At 34.5% G+C, this 18,849-nt stretch overlaps 1 protein-coding gene across 2 annotated transcripts in view; it reads right to left on the reverse strand.

Annotated features, from left to right (window-relative positions):
- The window catches only part of RhoBTB (Rho-related BTB domain containing), a 397,556-nt gene that overhangs the window by 355,977 nt on the left and 22,730 nt on the right, over window positions 1-18,849 (reverse strand). Inside the window, exons 2-3 of one of the 2 annotated variants that reach the window (XM_090391754.1) lie at window positions 848-973; window positions 613-742 (exon numbers count right to left, since the gene is read on the reverse strand). The gene's annotated coding sequence lies outside the window, so the exon portion shown is untranslated. The remainder of the gene's footprint in view (window positions 1-612; window positions 743-847; window positions 974-18,849) is intronic. The other variant, XM_090391753.1, reaches the window with a different exon arrangement.

Here is an 18,849-nt window from a genome sequence, read left to right on the forward strand (position 1 = left end):
CATCACTAAGTTGCTGTTTTATAGACAGTGGCAAGATTTCTTAAACGCCAAAAAAAGTGCCGCGAGGGGCGGATCTCCCCCTACTCCCCAAAGCTATGCTTCTGTAACTTAGTGGTCCGCAGAATTAATGCTCCCCTCCAGTTCATTTGGAGGACACCATCATTTTCCTCATTTTGACTGAGAGAAGACTGACCTTGATGCATTACTGCTAGTCCTTTCTATATAATATAATATAAATAATATAATTTTAGGCATTTTACTGTTCCTTGGAATTAGAAAGGTTGAGAAACGCTGACTTAGATCATATATTATTGGCCTATCACTGGGCTTTTAGAATGGCACTGATTCTATGAAAAACTTTAATCGGAAAATGTTACAGTGAGTGAGTCAATCAGGCCATTATTATAATGATACCTGCTAAAGTAGCTGGCTGTATAATGTGGAACAGAAAATGAAACTGTCTCTGATAAAGCAACAGATTCTACAGATGATGTAGATATACCTAAAGAACCGTAAAACTAATTGTATATCAGCATTTAGTTCATTAATAATGCTACAGTGTAAAAAAATTTTTTTTTTAATTTAAGTAAATTATCACCATTAAGCACTTACTAATGTATGAAATAATTCCATTTAATCTGAAATAGTCTTGAGTTCAGAATTAAAAAGGCAATTAGGGTATAGTTTGTCTTTGCAAAAGAGTGGCAGCAGTCTAAAAATTGACTTCAACAAACCCTGAAAACTAAATGTATATCAGCATTTAGTTTATTAATAATGTAAAATAAAAAATCTAGAGAGAAAAAAAAAATTTTTTAATTTAAGTAAATTATCACCATTAAGCACTTACTAATGTATGAAATAATTCCATTTAATCTGAAATAGTCTTGAGTTCAGAATTAAAAAGGCAATTAGGGCATGGTTTGTAATCTTTACAAAAGAGTGACAGCAGTCTAAAAATTGACTTCCACAAACCCTGAAAGAAAAAAAAAAAAAAAATGATCAGAAACAATCATAAATATGTGAATTTGTAACAGCATTCTTGTATAATGATTCATTCATTCATTATGTGACTGATGATAACCCACCACATGGCTAGTAATAAAGAAAGCAGAAACTGAGTGTGTGATTCAAACATGATACATAGTACACATATTAATGCTCCCCTCCACTTCATTTGGAGGACGCCATAATTTTCCTCATTTTGACTGAGAGAAGACTGACCTTGATGCATTACTGCAAGTCCTTTCTATATAATATAATATAAATAATATAATATAGTATAATATGAAATGCATAATAATGATTACTTAAAACTTCCTTGGATGTTGATGTCTATTACTCTTTCTCTTGATTTGTATCTGAATAGAGCAACAAAGTTATCTTCAGTGATATACCTAGATTTTACTTCTTGGTGTTGGATCCTGCTTCGTCTTAATCTATACTTTGGATCCGACATGATTACTATTACGATGTTCTTAACTAATTGATAAGTTGTGAGTTGATTTCTAATTCAAATATAGAGAAAATTTATATTTTAAGACTGCGCCACTCTATATCTGAATTAGTTCAAGAACTGAAGAAAATCCAGCTCACACCTATTTCTCCTTTTAGGTGTTAATATTGTATATACTGGCCGAGTATATTTAACTTACTTGTTTTACCCGCTTTGGTTCGAATATTTTATGAATGGTGCAGTAAAAGAGATTCAGGCAAAATACAACTTTAGATAAACAAAAACAAACATTTAATTTTAAAATCACAAATTTTACACTAGGATCAAATCACTAATTAAGTTATTATAAACACTTCAGCCTTTCTGATAATACTGTCATACAAACTCAGACAATGGTAAACTTGTTATCTCTAATACAGTCTTCTCACAGTTCTTTAAGTTCCAAATACAATAAAATCGCAGTAATATCACTTTACAAGCAAACACTTTTAAATTTACACTTCAGCTAATCTTCACAATAGTTACTGTTAACATAAGGAAATTCTAGGATGAAACTCTCGCACTTCTCTGTATAGGAATATTAATGGTTGGAATAATCTTACCGATAATCTTTTTTCTTCATCTACTTATACGTAAACACTTTTTATAAATGTAAACACTTAACCAGTATATGGCACTCATTAAAATAATTCTTCTAAGCAATAACTGAATTAATTGTCGGTCACTATACACATAAACAAACGTTCTTGCATGAAATTCTACTGATCTCTTATGAATTAAGGCAATACGCAATAATTCCTTAACTTGAGGTTTTCATATGAACAGCTGTTCATTCTTCCTGCACTCATTTAATTCTTTAGGCAATATATTTCTAAGCACAGCTAACGGTAACCTCAACTTTACAGCCTCTACTATTGCCTAATAACTCTGTGCTTTGCTTCAAGGTTCTGTATGTCCTTGAAAGGTTGGCCCTGAAATTGAATCTCAACTCAAATATCGCTAGTCTATTTAGTAGTCACTCAGCTGTCTTCCGTAGCTATAATTGTTATTCTACAATTTATTAGCTAACCGCCTCTCGACTAGTAGACTTTATTAGCTGCTTGAGTGACTTGCTGACTCGCTATTATTGCACTGTGATTTCCGAATGCCGAAAGCTCCGATTCCAACCTAATGCCAATCCTCTCCTTTTTCTCTCTCTTAATTCCTCTAATCTCCCCTTAATTAATTCTAATTTCAGCGTTCATCGCTTATATATCTGTTCTTCCTGCCTAAATTGTTCTCGTGATCTAAAACTCTTTTCAATAAACCTTCTCCTCACGTGGTGTTCCAAAACGTGCAAGCTATCTAACATACGTTTCCATGACAACAAAACAAAACATAATAAAATTGAGCTATTACATAACGTTAAATTTCTACAAATAGGAATAAATAGAGAATATTTACATTTTAATTAATGTGCAGTTAAATTATCAAATACAAGTTCTTATAATATTAACATAATAATTAAAATAGCTTAATAATATTTTATACAGTATTTTCATTATTAATACATATATCTTTGATTAAATAATTAAATATTAGACAAAATTAAGGTAGTTATATGAATATTAAATTGTAAAATAAGTTGTTTACATTAAATAATATTTACACAAGTCTTGCTTAGTATATGGTATATTATGTTAAATGTGAATGAAAAATAAAAACAAAAATATACAAAACAATTTCATTCACAGTTTAACATTGGAGAGACAGTTAAGAATTACATTAGTTTAGCACTTCTTTATTCTATATTCTAATTTCCATAGTTATTAGTAGCATTCAGGTTGAAGTTTTCTTGAAGAAAAACTAAGTAGGAGTAGGAATGTAATTTAATTTAATTCAAATATTGTAATTTAATTACTACACTAATTATTTATGTGCCATTGTTTTGCTTAAAGTACAAAACTAGATAACTAGGAGATTTCCACCTATCTGTGAAGAATGTGAAGAGCTGATGAGACATTCTCACCCAATATCCAATCTGCAATCATTTTGGTACCATTATCAATTCTACCTGCTACTGGATGAACAAGGATGGGCTGATAATTTTGGAGTCAGCCAATCAAACTTTATTCTGTACTGGCTTAAACAAGAAACAGAAATGATGGCACAACATGATCAAATGGCATACCGGATGGATCAGTGCCCATCCACTAAACAGATAAACAAGTTTTATCCATTATGAATAAGAGAACTAGTAAGGGCAGTAAAAAAGTCTGGTACAGGAACAAGCTCAGTTAAATGGTAAACAGGACTAGCAAAATCAGACATATCAAAAGTGGTAGAACAAGCAGAGGAATTGCAGAAATACCATGTTGACACAAATCATGTTACCGAGATGAAGAGTAAAACGAGTGAGACAGTTTTAAATAGTGAAACAGAGATAACAAAAAACAATGAGGTAACTACAGCATTCAACACAAAGATAAACTTCATGAGCCATGTAATATCAAAATGGGAAATCAGACAACGAGACTTATCTGTGCCTATGGTCCTGCAAAAGGTTCAAGTAGGGAAGAAGAGAAAGAAGTTTTCATTCCCTTATTACTTCAAGTCATTAGTGGGAGAGAAGTGATAAAGAAAAACAAAAAAAAACTGGTTCTTGTTGGAAATTAATGGCAGAGTAGGAAATAAAAGCCAGACATATAGAAATATTTTGAGAAAAGGAGAATCAAGGATAATGGTAAGTGTCTGCTGGCTTTCTGTTTAGGACATGGGCTAATCATTACTAACCCAATGTTCCAACATAAATATGTGCAGAAATCTACAAAATAAGACCAGACAAGAAAGAAGAAAAGTTTTATTGACTATGTTATTAATGTCTTCATGCTTGTTCAGGAAAAAAGACTATATCAGGGATTTGAAAAAAGGCAATGACCACTATTTAGTATTAAACAAGATAAAAATGAGTATCAAAGAAAAAAGAAAAATATATGTAAAAAAAAAAGATTTAAAAAGAATCCATGTTGAGCAAAATTCAGAAGGAAATTCGACTATATATATATAAACATTGCTGAAAACAAGAACCTAATCTTAGAAACATATTGCGATGAGTCCAGAACTTCTTGAAGTCAGGGACTCATCGAGAAGTTAGAGGTTACACATCACTCACACTACTTGTCATACCCTCTCTTGAATTCATTCACACTATCTGCACTCACCACATACAAAGCAAGCCATTCCAATTGCACACCACTCTATCAGAGAAAAATCTAGCTCTCACCCCTTTCTGGACTGCATCCATCATCAACTTTGATGGATGCCTTCTCTCCTCTTCCCACCAACTAGTATTCTGTATGACCCTTTCAGAAGTTTGTAGTTTTCTATCATATCACCCCCTCCTTCCCCTGTCTGGTGGTGTCTGCAATCCACAATGTTTCAGTCGTTCCTGCATTTCGCAGTTCCAATATCATATTTAGCATTCTTCTTTGCACACTCTCCTCTGCATCAGGAAACTGTTACTCTTTCTTCCATTTCTCACCTTTTTTCAGTGGCTTCCAAAACATTTTTCATCTTTGTTAATTCATTAACTGTGTCCTTCAGGGAATTTATAACTTTTGCCAAAAACATATTGCTGATTCATCTGAATTTGAAGTTGCAATCTCTTCAGAAATAGTGTTGTCCTTAGGTTTTGGACACCAGTGTATAAATTAATGTGCAGCAACGACTTCCATTTATGACATTGAGACAATTAGTTCTAAGATGTCATTACGTCCATTTACAGAAAATACAACAAACTCTAGAATCACCACCAGGGACTTTGCATTGCCATTTACTAGAGACTTCCACTTTTAGTCAATCTCTACTCAACTGTTGTTTATATATTTTAATTGACATCTCTTTACTCATTATATGAAGGCAAAGAATTCAAACTTTAATTAATTAAACAAATATTTTCAAATACTAGTATCACAATTTCTTAAACTTTTCACTTCCATACCATATCTTTTAAGTAGATTCACCATGCAGTATAGCCTAGATTGACAGTATAGCCTAGATATTTTTAAGACTTAAAGTCTTAAAAATAGTAGGGAAAAACAAAAGTAGGAAGTCTAAATAATAAGTGGCCCAATTTATAAATTTCCAAATTATAATAATTGAGATATAGATAAATAAGATCAGGGATGCTCACCAGATAAATAAAAGTTATGCGGAATTTATAGTTATCATTACACAAAACAAAAAGCCAGAAGAGAAAAAAAGGAAAAAACAAAGTTATGCCAAATTTATTACGAGCTAGATCTAAAAATTTAATGTGAAAGATCACAAAAATAAGCTAAATTCAACTGAAAAAAACTAAACTGACAACACTGGAATAGAGGTGTTCATCAAAAGATTACAAAATCTCAATGTGAATATAGCTATGGTATTGGATGGGTTTGGTCTGAGTTGGAGTTTAGTCGTACAAGGACAGCTGTCATAATGTGCCAATACATGTCACAGCAGTACACAAGGTAATAAACAAACCCACATTAAATACATAAAACAAAAGCATAATCAGGTAAGAAAGTAAGTGTATAAAAACAAATGTAAAAAAGGTGCATAAAATCAGTGGAGAGATCATAAAAAAAAACAGGTGTTAAAAGCTTATATACACTACATTCAATAAATAAAACTTATTATATATATATATATATATATATATATATATATATATATATATATACATACACACACACACAGGAGAGAGAAAGTGCGATCCCCATTATGACCTAGAAAATTGATTGAATAAAAAGTTCTTAAAGTGTAGATCTTTTAATATTCCCAATCTCCAAGCAGTGTCACATGCCTTTTTCATATTAAATAACACCCACACTAATTACTCGCATTTTAGGAAAGCATCTCTTGCACTGTAAAAAATAATTTCTCTCCAGAAATGATAAAAGATGACATTTAACAAAAGTTTTTCAGAAAATCTTACCATAAGCAGCTAGTCAATAATTTGTTATGGATTCTTCACTGAATTAGCAAAGGCAATAATAACGGCATTTTGCAAGTTATCTGGAAAAACGTTCTTGCAAAAAATTCTGCTGAACAGGTACAGTGTCCTTGGCAGACAGCAACAAATGTTTCATCATCTCATAATGAATAAAATCTAGTCCAATAGCATTTAGGTGGCATTTAAGCAAAGTGACTTTCATTTTATGTTTTGTGAACAGCTTTTTTGCAATAAAATATACAGCTGGATGCGTCTAGGGGATAGAAAAGATTATGAAGATAGTATGCATTGGCAAGTAAGCTCAGTGAGTGGAAGGAGGTAATTATTATGGGGGATTTCAACTATAGGATAGACTGGAAGAAGGAGAGGAGAGAAGAGACCTCATGGAAGCAAGGAAATGGAATTTTTGCAGTTACTAAGAAATAATTACTCGAGACAGCATGTGATGGAACATACTAGGGGGTTTGAGAGAGTGGTGCTAGATCTAGTAACTGCATTTGAGAATTTGTCTATAACCAAAATGACCACATTGCCACCAATTGGTAAGAGTGATCGTATGGTCTTGACTTAGGAAGTGGCAACATGTGTGAAATTTTCAGTTAAGAGGGGTATATGTGGTATTACAGGATGTAAGTATGAGAAGCTTAGGAGATTGCTTGGATTAGAACCATGATATGTGAAACTGCAAGGACAGACTGCATACCTAGAGTCATCAGCATCATCACAAAATTCCAGACATGTACCTTCAAGGGGTGTACAGGATATTATGATAGTATTACATGAAAAACATCCTTACTAACTTCCTATCAACAATTTTCCTCCAGATTATCTGTTAAGACCCCAACATTATCTGATCTTATATTTCTGTCTTCTGAGGCACTTTTACTGTATCAATCCACCTACATCAAGGGCTTCCTCTGGGACTTTTTTTCCTGCCAATTTCACAAAGAACATTTGTTTTACTAACCTTTCCTCTCCCATTCTCTTTAAGTGGCTATACCGTATACCTAATATTAGCTCTATTAACACCTTCCTGAATGCTAACAATGTCAAGTTCTTTCCTAATATCGTTGTTTTTAATATGATATTGCTACTGATCCCATCTGTTCATCTCCCCCCCTAGTCTTTCTCAGGATGCTCATAGCTGTGAGGCTCTAGTCTTTCATCAAGTGTTTTATTTCTAATCCAGCTCTCAGATTAATAAATTAGAATTGTTTTAGTACTGTCTTGTACAAAGCTAATTTAGTGTTTAGACTAATTTCTCTCTTATTTCATATAAATTTATTCAGTTTACTTCCTACCATATGAGCTTTGTTGATTCTGTTGTCTATTTCCATATTTAATTTACCATCTTCACTAAAAACCGTGCCTAGGTAGCTGAAATGTTTTATTTGTTCTATAGGTACTCCATTCACAATGCACTTGATAATTTCAATGCTTCTATCTATTTTCATTGTCTTATTATTGCTGACCTTCATATCAAACCTATTACAACAGTTATACTGTTGTAATATATTTAGATTTATTTAAAACTCTTAAAAGTATAACTATCATCCGCAAAAAGTAAGGAGCTGAGCTTAACATCTCCAATATTGATATCAGGCTTAATATCACTTTCCTTCATAATATGATCCATATGGATAATGAATAACAAAGGGGATAATGTATTCTGCTCAAAACAATTAGGGGATATACTTGTTGTTATTCTTGTTAAAATTATTTCAAGCTAAAATGTATCATTTATTAAATTTGTAATAAATATCGATTATTTAAACAATCTCATCAATTACAACCTATCCATAAGTAAGAAATATTTATTCATGTATAAAGTAACCAACAGTTATAATTATTTGCAGAAATTTATAATTATCCGATAGAAACTAAAATATCTTCTAACTATTTTGAGCAGTGTACATCCTTGTCTGACACCAGATTTAACATCAAACCGTCTATCTTCCTGTACGTCCTTCAATTCTAACTGCTGACTTACAACTCAAATAAAGACTAAGTGTTGCATGATATGATGACCAAATGACATCATATAACTATAGTGTTTTGAATAGCTTTTTTCTTGGCACCTTGTCATATGCCTTTTCCAGATCTATAAAATTTAAATACAAATCTTTGTTATATTCCCATGTATCTGTCATAAAGTGAAAATCTGACCCTGACAGCCTCTATTTAGCCTGAATCCAGCTTCCCTTCCACAATCCTTCTTATCTGTTTCTCAAGTATAATTGCATAAATCTTAACAGGAGCACTCAGTAGGGAAATACTTCTGTAATTCTCACATTCAGTTTTATTTTCCTTTTTATATAATGGGTACTATGAAAGCTCTACTCCAATCATCTGGAATTCATCCCTGTGTCCAGGCCTTCTGAACTATGTAGTGCAGCCACTGTAAGACTTTTATACCTCCACAATTGATTGCATATGTCGTATGTATGTATGTATGTGTAATATTAATATTGAACAAAATAGATGCATTGATTCCATTAAAAAATTTATTGGAAATAAGTGTAATTTAACTGAAATGCATTCATGCTATGAAAGACTTAAATGTTTCTTGCACATTTTAAGTGTTCAAAATTTACTGTTTTTAAGTAAGGTGCCAAAAACAAAAATACTTCTGGGTTTTGTTTCAGGACTGAAACAAAAACCAGAAATGTACAGCATAGTGGAATATGCATGGAGCAAAAAGAACTACAACACTGCTGTGAGAGATATTAGATTTTTGGAACTCAATAGCAGATGTTTATGAAATCTTTCATACAGAAAGAAAAATATTTAAAAGTTATCACTTGTTATGCTAAGACAATGACAGAACAACTGTTGAAAGGAAAAGGATACAGTATGTTGAGTTCTTAATTACTACAAAAAAACAAACAGTCTTTCATATAAAAAGAAAAATAAAATTCTGAATCATAAAGGAAATAAAGGATGGAAGAAGTGAAGATGACTTGTTCACATTACGACTTTTAGAGAAAACTGGCAACTAAAATAGCAAGTGTTTTTGCAATTCTTTAAAAGGGAACCCTGTAGTGTTCGAATTAAGAATTACAGATGCAGAAGTTTCATTTCCAACTCTCTGGAAATAAAAATTCTTTAATAAATTTGCTGGCAGCCCCTACTCCCATGATCAAATAACTTGACAATGAATGAGATGTTTTAAAATGGAAAAAAAAAAGTACATTTTGAGTACGTTTAGAATGAGGCTGAAAATTCACTCACCACTGGTCTGTGATAACTTGCCTGCAGCAAGTAAATTTCTGGAGTCCTAGTTTTGGGATATCTACAAAAGAAACTCTAAGCTTTCTTCAGTGTTTCCTTGGCGACTGTGCAATCAGCATTCCACCACACTTAAGGGAAATGTGGAAATCAACTAGATATTTCAGTAACTAACTGCAGTTCTGGCAGCTGTGGAATACACTCTGTGACATGATTCAATGCTTCACTGATAGGAAATGAGTTGTTGCAGAATCAAATTTTGCTAAGGAAGAGAACATGGTACAGTCAGCTTGTTAGATTTTCCATTACGATATCTATGATGTAGTACATGGTTGCCCATGCAAAAAGTGGACATCACAGGGAAATGATCACACCCAAATAAGTTATCATCAGTTTCCAACTAAAACAGTGACAGACGGGATGGAAAGTCAGAAGGCAGTTAAGTTAGTGGCAGCGAATGTTTAGATGGGTGTATGGAAGTTGTTGCTGTCTGTGTTCAAGAGGGAGAGATTATTATTGTTCGAGCATACACTCTACAATCTTACCCCATATATTAACTTGGGCATCCCCCCCCCCCTCCACAGAATGTTGTGTACCTTTAAATCTGCCATCAAAAGTAAAGGAGTGGTACCAGCAATAAGACATCATTAAGATCATCCTAAGAGATATCTACAGCAGGATAAAAGAAGATGCAGCAACTGTTATAAGAAATCTAACCAGAAGTCAGACACTAACTACCTCTATGTTTGTATTAAGTAAGAATAAAAAGGGGAAAGAGTACAGGGTGGTGACTCCTTTGTAGGAAGGTTCATCTCCTTTCTTGTCTTAACATTTATTATGATCATTACATAATCATTATGATGATCGTTACATATCATAATGCCCGATCATTGTTGAAACTCAGATACATTTCCTGCATGCAGAAACACTGGTTTATACTTCTGCAAGGAGCCTTGCCATTACTGATGTTTTGATGAGATCCGAGACACCTTTATTCTAGTAATGTTTTCATTATTTACTTTTTGTGGCTTCATCTACTTCGAATGTTCTGAGGTCTTGTTTTCATAGGCCTTAGATTTTTTTTTCCTTTTTTGGAGAATTGTGGATGGCCAGCAAGCAATGACTGCACTCTAGAATGAAAAGCCGGGGCTATCCCAGATACCATACCAGCACAACAGCAAGCCTTGAGGCCTGTCCCAGAGACCATGGGGAAGGAGACTTACTGACCCATACATGCAAGCCCAACAGTCAACCGATCCTGGCTGTACCATCCAAGACCACTCATCATGCCGAAGCAGAGGCACCAAAGTAGTGTGAGACTATCAGGATCCACTTTTCCAGATGTTCACTAGTTTCCCCACACAGCTAACATGGTGGCAAGGCATTGGATTTCAGCATTAGTGGTTTGGAAGACAGGATAGTAAAAAAAAAAAAAAAAAGTGAGGAGAAGTAGAGCAAAGAATGCGGGAAGAAAAGCATAAAAAACAAATAAGAACAAAGGCACCATGAACAGGTACCTCACATGGATGGGGGGGGGGATTCAATGGGATATTAGCCTATCTTTTAAAAGAATGTGCAAGAGAACGGGTACTGAGACTGGAAATTGAAAAAAAAACTTGCCAGTCTTAGTACTGGCAAGATTCCATTGAAGTGGAAATAAGACAAGACATTTCCTTTATATAAAAGAGGCTCCAAGACGGAAATAGCAAATTAAAGACCAACCAGTATCTCAGGTGTTATGATCAAGATATTGGAAAAGTCAGTAAATAGACCAGAATTCAGCAATGGGAAGATAACAATATGATAAGGATCGTGACTTTGTGAGGGGTAAGTTACCTCAATTATTTACTCACCATGATAATGTTTGGCCTTTGTTAAGCATTTGACAGAAATATGCCAAGAAAATCGGTGCAAACGGGGATATAGTATAGATAAAAGGATAGCTGATAGATGGCAGACATCAAAGAGCAGTGTATGATGGAGAAGAATGAAGCAGACAATCAGTGGTAGTGGTGTGTTAACAGGACTTTGTATTTGAACTGCTGTTTAATTCATACATTAAAGAAATCTGATATGATCCAAGAGGGAAAGATCCAGTTGTTTAGTCATGATTCTAAACTAAGAACTCAATACAAATGATGTAGAGAATCTGCAGGCTAATTTAAATATACTAATGTGTGGGTAAAGGATAATGGATACCAACTAAATATAGCAAAGTGTAAGGTTATGATTGCACCTTGGGCAAATATTATAAACAATGTTTTCCCACTAGCTCAGGACACAAGAGTACACAAAAGAATTTGAAATGAGAAGTGATCACCCATTTAGTGTTGCGTACGATAAAATTGAATTTCATATTGAAGAAGAGTGCATGGTTTTAAAAACAACTCTAAGCTGCTTTCAAAGATTAACTGTAAACTCAAATACAAACAGTTTGTAAACAAAAACCAAACCTTAAAGATTCTGTGGCAAGCCTACAGAAAACATTGATTGATTCAGGGAGAGAGGCAAATGGTGAAATTGTCTGAATAGAAAAAAAAATCAAAACTTCATGGTGGACTCAGGAACTTCCAGAGGTAGTCATGGTAAAGAAGAAAGCATATCAAAGTTCCTAGCAAATAAGTCAGCTTGTGCTGTGTAAAACTAACAAAACAAATATCATGGGGAGATTTTGCTAAGAACATAGAAAATAAATATCAGGCAGGTGGAAACAAATTCTGGAGGTTAACAAAAAAAAAACTTAGATATGGTGGAAAAAGTATTGTCAGAGGAATCATAGATGATAAAAGTGACATGAAAACTGAAGGTGAACATATTCTAGACGTCTAGTAAGTAATCTGAAAGACTGCTAAATGAAGCATGGTGGAGTGGTAGAAAACAATCAACAGAAATGCAATCAGGAATACTTATCAATACCTGAAGTAGAAAAGACCATAAAAACATGAAATGTGGAAGGCCATCTCTAGTAGATAATTGACCAGAAATACTCAAATATCATCATCATCAAATTCCTGACATGTATCCTCAAGGGGTGTACAGGATATGATAGTACTACATGAAAAATTTACATCATTACTAACTTCCTGTCTGCAATTTTCCTCCAAAACAATCTGTTACCTGTCAAGACTCCAACATTATCAGATATCATATTTCTGTCTTTAAAGGCACTTTTTACTGTATCAATCTACCTACATATTGGTCATCCTCTGGGTCTTTTACCTACCACTTGTTTCGATAAGCTTTCCTCTCCCATTCTGTTTAAGTGATCATACCACCTGATATTAGCTCTATTAACAATGCTAACAATGTCAACTTCTTTCCTAATATTTTTGTTTTTAATATGATATTGCTACTAATGTGTCATCTGTTCATGCTCCTAATCTTTCTCAGGACTATCATATCTGTGGTCTCTAGTCTTTGGTCAAGTGTTTTACTTCTAACCCAGCTCTCATATCCATAATTTAAAATTGGTTTGGACACTGTCTTGTATACAGCTAATTTAATGTTTTGGCTAATTTTTCTCTTGTTCCATATAAATTTATTCAGTTAACTTCCTACCAGTGGCGCACCGGGGGGGGGGGGGGGGGCACACAAAAAAAAAAAGGAAAAAGGAAAAAAACACTAGAAAATTTTCCAAATATCTTTTCCTAATAAAAAAAAATTTTTTTTTTTATTTATGTTGTGTCATGTCTTCTATTTCTATACTACTTATGAATTAGCAGTCAAAGAAGGTGGAAGGAGAACAAGGTTCGGGCAGACCAAGCGCTACTTCATTTGCCCAAGCCAGGCAAAAGGAGATCATGGGTTTCATGCATTGGCAATCACTGCAGATGCTCAGTCATAGTTTGTATACAATGCGTAGTGTCTATTCTCAAATCGTCTACTCAACTCAGTCCTCCCAAGATTAAATCTTGAGTGCCTCCCCCCCCAAGATTAAATCCTGAGTGTGCCGCTGATTTCTACCAAACCAGCTTTGTTGATTTGGTTGTATATTTCCATATTTAATTTACCATCTTCACTAAAAATTATGCCTTCTTCTTTCACTATGCATTATTCGCGCTTCCTATGCAGGGTCCGCGGGTCACTTCAACTTCTTCTTAGTACCACTCCCAACCGACTTGTTGCCAAGGCTGCCGCCGAAGGGGGGGGATTTAGTTTTGACTTTAGAAGCGTATGTTCATGGGGCCGGTTGGGTATCTACTTGGATACCCAATCGTCTACTCAACTCAGTCCTCCCAAGATTAAATCTTGAGTGCCTCCCCCCCCAAGATTAAATCCTGAGTGTGCCGCTGATTTCTACCAAACCAGCTTTGTTGATTTGGTTGTATATTTCCATATTTAATTTACCATCTTCACTAAAAATTATGCCTTCTTCTTTCACTACGCATTATTCGCGCTTCCTATGCAGGGTCCGCGGGTCACTTCAACTTCTTCTTAGTACCACTCCCAACCGACTTGTTGCCAAGGCTGCCGCCGAAGGTGGGGGATATAGTTTTGACTTTAGAAGCGTATGTTCATGGGGCCGGTTGGGTATCTACTTGGATACTGAACGAACGAGGATGGGCTGGCAATTTGGGATTTAGCCGACCAAATTGTATTCTTACTGGTTAAACCAAAATAAAAAATGATGGTACAACATGACAAAATTTCATGCCGGCTGGGGCGTCATCCGGTTAAACAAGGCCCCCGTTGTTTTTGCCAGGAGATAGCACAGTACTACTAAATAGCACAATAGGAAATGACTCAAGATAACCAGGGCGAACAGCGAAAAGTCAGCTACTGGAACAAATCTGAAAATACACCTTAACTCAACATCACCAGAGTTAAAGATCGGTACTATCAACATAAGCCTGAATGGCAAAGAAATGGAGCTAGCTGAAGAATTAGATAAGTACCAGATTGACATAATAGGAGTGACTGAAACAAAAAAGACAAAAACTGGTGAGATCTTTCTGAGCAATAAATACAACATGTTATATTCAGGCAATTAAAATCAAGAAAAAGAAGGAGTAGCCATAGCATTCAACACAAAATACGAGGCTAATCTTCTTGAATGGCAGTCAGTCTCAAGTAGAGTAATGTGGGCAAATATGAGAATGGGGAACTGGACAATGAGACTTAATTGTGCCTATGGTCCCACAGAAGGTTCTACTAAGGTAGAAGTGGAAGAATTTTTTGAAGCTTTAGAAAAAGCAACTGACACAATGAAAAAGGAAAAGTTGGTCCTTGTTGAGGATCTAAATAGCACAGTAGGAAATGATTATGAGACATAAAAATATATTGGGAAAATCTGGAGAAAAGAGCAAACCTAATAATAATGGCAAATATCTGTTGGATTTCTGCTCAGGACATGGACTGGTTATTACTAACACCATGTTCCAACATAAAAATGTGCACAAATTCACATGGAGAGAAGAGGCAAGGAATAAGAAAAGTCTCATTGACTATGTTATTGTTGATAATCATGTTTTCTCCCTGGTGCAGGACACCACAGTGCACAGAGCATTAGAAATTAGAAATGATCACTATTTAGTCTTGAGAAGGATAAAATTGAATTTCATATTGAAAAGAATGATATGTAAGAAAATTTTAAAGCTAATAAAAGTTGAGCAGCTGTCAGATGTGAACTGTAGACAAAAATACACAAAGATTATTGAAGAAAAATTGAAAGAATTTGAGAACAGGAATCAAACCTTGGAGATTCAGTGACACGCCTTGAAGAAAGCCCTAATTGATTCAGCTAGAGAGGCATGTGGTGAAGTTGTCTGCAAGGATAGAAAAATCAGAACACCATGGTGGACAAAGGAAGTTAAAGAGGCAGTGAAGGAAAAGAAGAAAGCATATCAAACGTTCCTGGCAAATAAGTCAGCTTGTGCTCTTAGAGAATATAGAGACAAATGCAAGAATGCTAAACAGTGTGTAAAACTAGCTAAACAAAAGTCATGGGAGGACTTTGGCAAGAATATAGAAAATAAATATCAAGAAGGTGGCAAAATATTCTGGAGGGTGTTGAAGAAGCTTAGGAATGGAGGAATGAGTGCTGTAAAAGGAGTAGAGAAGATAAAGGTGACATGAAAATGGGAGAAAAAGATATCCTTGAAGTATGGAGTAATTACTTTGAAAAACTGCTAAATGTGGTAAAAAACACTGACCAGGCATACAGTCAGGAATACATATCCATACTTGAAGTAGAAAAAGCCATAAGGCTTGAAATGTGGAAAGGCAGCAGGAGTAGATGATATTCGACCAGAAATGCTGAAGTATGGTGGTATAAAAGTCTTACATTGGCTGCACTGCATAGTTCAGAAAGCCTGGACAGAGGGACGAATTCCCGATGATTGGAGTAGAGCTCTCATAGTACTATATATAAAAAGGGAAATAAAACTGAATGTGAGAATTACAGAGGTATTTCCCTATTGAGTGTTCCTGGCAAGATCTATGCAAGTATACTTGAGAAACGATTGAGAAGAATTGTGGAAGAAAAGCTGAGTGAAGAACAAGCTGGATTCAAGCCAAATAGAGGCTGTGAGGATCAGATCTTCACTTTACAACAAATAGTGCAGAAAGCATGGGAATATAAAAAAGATCTGTATTTAAGTTTTGTCGATTTGGAAAAGGCATATGACAAGGTGCCAAGAGAGAAGCTATTCAATATGCTACAGTTAGATGGTGTCAATGAGGCATTATATCAAGCAATACGTAGTCTGTATTTGAGTTGTAAGTCAGCAGTTAGAATTGAAGGAAGTACAGGAAGATGGTTTAATGTTAAATCTGGTGTGAGACAAGAATGTACACTATCCCCTCTGTAATTCATTATCTATATGGATCAGATTATGAAAGCAAGTGGTATTAAACATGATATCAAAATTGGAGATGTTAATGTCAGCTCTTTGCTTTATGCAGATGATGTTATACTTCTAAATAAATTCGCTACAAGTCTGCAAGATTATTTGAGTAAATTGAATAATTGTTGTAATAGATATGGTAGGAAGGTCAGCAATAAAAAGACAAAGACAATGAAAATAGGCAGAATCATTGAAAATGTCAACTGTGTTGTGAATGGAGAACCTGTAGAACAAGTAAACATTTCAGCTACTTAGCCATGATTTTTAGTGAAGATGGGAAATTAAATATAGAAATAGACAACAGAATCAGCAAAGCTGGTATGGTGGGAAGTCAAATGAATAAATTCATATGGAATAAGAGAGAAATTAGTCAGAACACTAAATTAGCTGTATACAAGACAGTGTTCAAACCAGTTTTAACTTATGGATCTGAAAGCTGGGTCAGAAGTAAAATACTCGACCTAAGACTAGAGACCACAGATGTGAGAGTCCTGAGAAAGATTATAGGCGTGAACAGATGGCATCAATGGCAATATCATATTAAAAATGAAGATATTAGGAAAGAACTTGACATTGTCAGCATCCAGGAATGCGTTAGCAAAGCTAATCTCAGGTGGTATGGTCACTTAAACAGAATGGGCGAAGAAAGATTAGCAAAACAAGTGTTCTCTGCCAGGTTGGCAGCAAAACGACCCAGAGGAAGACCAAGATATAGGTGGATTGATATAGTACAAAGTGCCTTAGACGATAGAAATATAAGATCTGCTAATGTTGGAGTCTTGACAAGTAACAGACTGATTTGGAGGAAAATTGTAGATAAGAAGTTAGTAATGATGTAATTTTTTTCATGTAGTACTATCATATCCTGTACATCCCTTGAGGGTACATGGCAGGAATTTGATGATAGAGAAATGATTTAATTAAATCTAATTTAATTTAATGATTAAACTTGATTTTATCCTTTATCAGAGTGTAAGGAAACAAAGTCTGCATGTGAAGTATCTTTATGACCGTGCTTCTTGTATATAGAAGCTAACTTCACATCAACTGCCTCAGTATGAACATAATGCAAAGCACACACACCTTTTCAGATGATGTGCTGCATGTAAATGTGTATGCTATGCATTGACGGTACATGGCAGGAATTTGATGATAATGATGATGACTTGCATATATCTTACCAGGAATACTCAGTAGAGAAATACCTCTGTAATTCTCCCATTCAGTTTTATTTCCCTTTTAAAAGAGCATTTCTGGTAGAATATTATCAACTCCAGCTGCCTTTCCACGTTTCAGGTTTTCGATGGCTTTTTCTTCTTAAGTATGGATATGTATTCCTGATTGCATGACTGGTCAGTGTTTTTTACCACTATGTTGTCACTGATTGTGTCATTTAGCAATTTTTCAAAGTAATTAAACTCCATACTTCAAGGATATCTTTTTCTCTAGATTTCATGTCAGCTTTATCATTTCTAATGCCTTTTACAGAACTCTCTTCTCCATTTCTTAGCTTCTTCAACAATATCTTGCCACCTTCTTGAAATTTATTTTCTCTATTCTTACCAAAGTCTTCCTATGACTTTTATTTAGCAGATTTCCTATATTTGTCTCTGTATGCTCTAAGAGCACAAGCTGACTTATTTGACAGGAACTTTTGATATGCTTTCTTCTTCTCCTTCACTGCATCTTTAACTTCCTGTGTAAAATCAGAACTCCACCATGGAGTTCTGATTTTTTTTATCCTAGCAGACAACCTCACCACATGCCTCTCTGACTAAATCAATTATTTTCTTTAGGATATGCCACTGAATCTCCAAGGTTTTGTTCCTGTTCTCAAATTCTTTTATTTTTTCTTCAATAATGTTCGGGTATTTTAGTCTGCAGTTCACATCTGAGAGGTGCTGAACTTTTACTCGCTTTAAAACTTTCTTACATGTTCTTCTTTTCAATATGAAATTCAATTTTATCCTGCTCAAAACTAAATGGTGATCACTTCCAATTTCAAATCCTCTGTACAATCTAGTGTTCTTCCTGCACCAGGGAGAAACCACCACTAGCAACAATAACATAGTCAATGAGACTTTTCTTATTCCTTGCTTCTTCTTTCCATGTGAATTTGTGCACATTTTTTTTTTATGTTGGAACATTATGTTAGTAATAAGCGGTCCATGTCCTGGGCTAATTATTATTAGCTTTACTCTTTTCTCAAAATTTTTCCTAAATATTTTTGTATGTCCGACAATCATTTCCTACTCTGCTATTTAGATCTCCAACAAGGACCAATTTTTCATTTTTCAATGTATCAGTTGCTTTTTCTAAAGCCTCAAAAAATTCCTCTACTTCTA

Source organism: Typopeltis vanoorti, chromosome 4, assembly GCF_054136105.1.
Source record: "Typopeltis vanoorti isolate ZY-2024b chromosome 4, IOZ_Tvanoo_1.0, whole genome shotgun sequence".
NCBI lineage: Eukaryota > Metazoa > Arthropoda > Arachnida > Uropygi > Thelyphonidae > Typopeltis > Typopeltis vanoorti.